This window comes from Teleopsis dalmanni, chromosome 1 (assembly GCF_002237135.1).
Source record: "Teleopsis dalmanni isolate 2A chromosome 1, ASM223713v2, whole genome shotgun sequence".
In the NCBI taxonomy this organism is placed as follows: Eukaryota; Metazoa; Arthropoda; class Insecta; order Diptera; family Diopsidae; genus Teleopsis; species Teleopsis dalmanni.
This window is the reverse complement of record NC_051846.1, coordinates 103140923-103141730: the sequence shown is the minus strand read 5'-3', so window position 1 is coordinate 103141730 and position 808 is coordinate 103140923.

Genomic DNA, 808 nt, shown 5'->3' with positions numbered 1-808 from the left:
GCTCATCATCAATGTTGAGTCCAGCGCTGTTTACTTTCAGAACCGTCATTATTATTTCATTTAAGTATTCCTGCACTGATTTGCAGTTTTCTAATTTTATATTTATAAATTCTTTCAATAATTCTACCTTTCTTGTTAAACCTTTGTTCTCATATGCGTTCATAAGCGCAAACCAAGCATCTTTTGCTGTTTTTGCCGTTGTAATGTGGCTGTGTAATTATTTGGGTACACCATAAGTGTGATTTTTGCTAATGCGTGATTGTTTGCATCACCTTTTTCCGATGTCACAGTACTTTCCAGTATCTTTTAATAATTAGACGCGATTTCATCAAAATTTTCACAAACTCTTAGTCGTTCAATACAAATACCCAAAGTATTCAACATTTTTGCTTTATCCGCGTGTCAATCGGCCCGCGTGACTAAACAGGTGACTAAATCATTTATTAAGACTAAAGTGAAAAGATATAAGAAAATGGAATGCATGAAAAAGCAAGAGTTTTGCCAGAATCAAGTTATTTATTCTTTTGTTCTCTTTATTTATAACAAATTTAAACAATAGAATTATAAAATAAGAATAAAATCGAAATTGCCATCAAAATTTTATATCATTTCCAATCAAGATGTTTTATAATTATCAAATATTAATTAACAAACTTTAAAAGTACTTTAATCACAATTAACAATGTTAATACATATTTACATAGTTTTTATTAATGTAAATTAAGTTTAAAACTGAATATTATGAATATAAAAAAATTTGTTTCTTATTATATTTGCAGAAAACTTGCGATGATAATTACGATTTTAC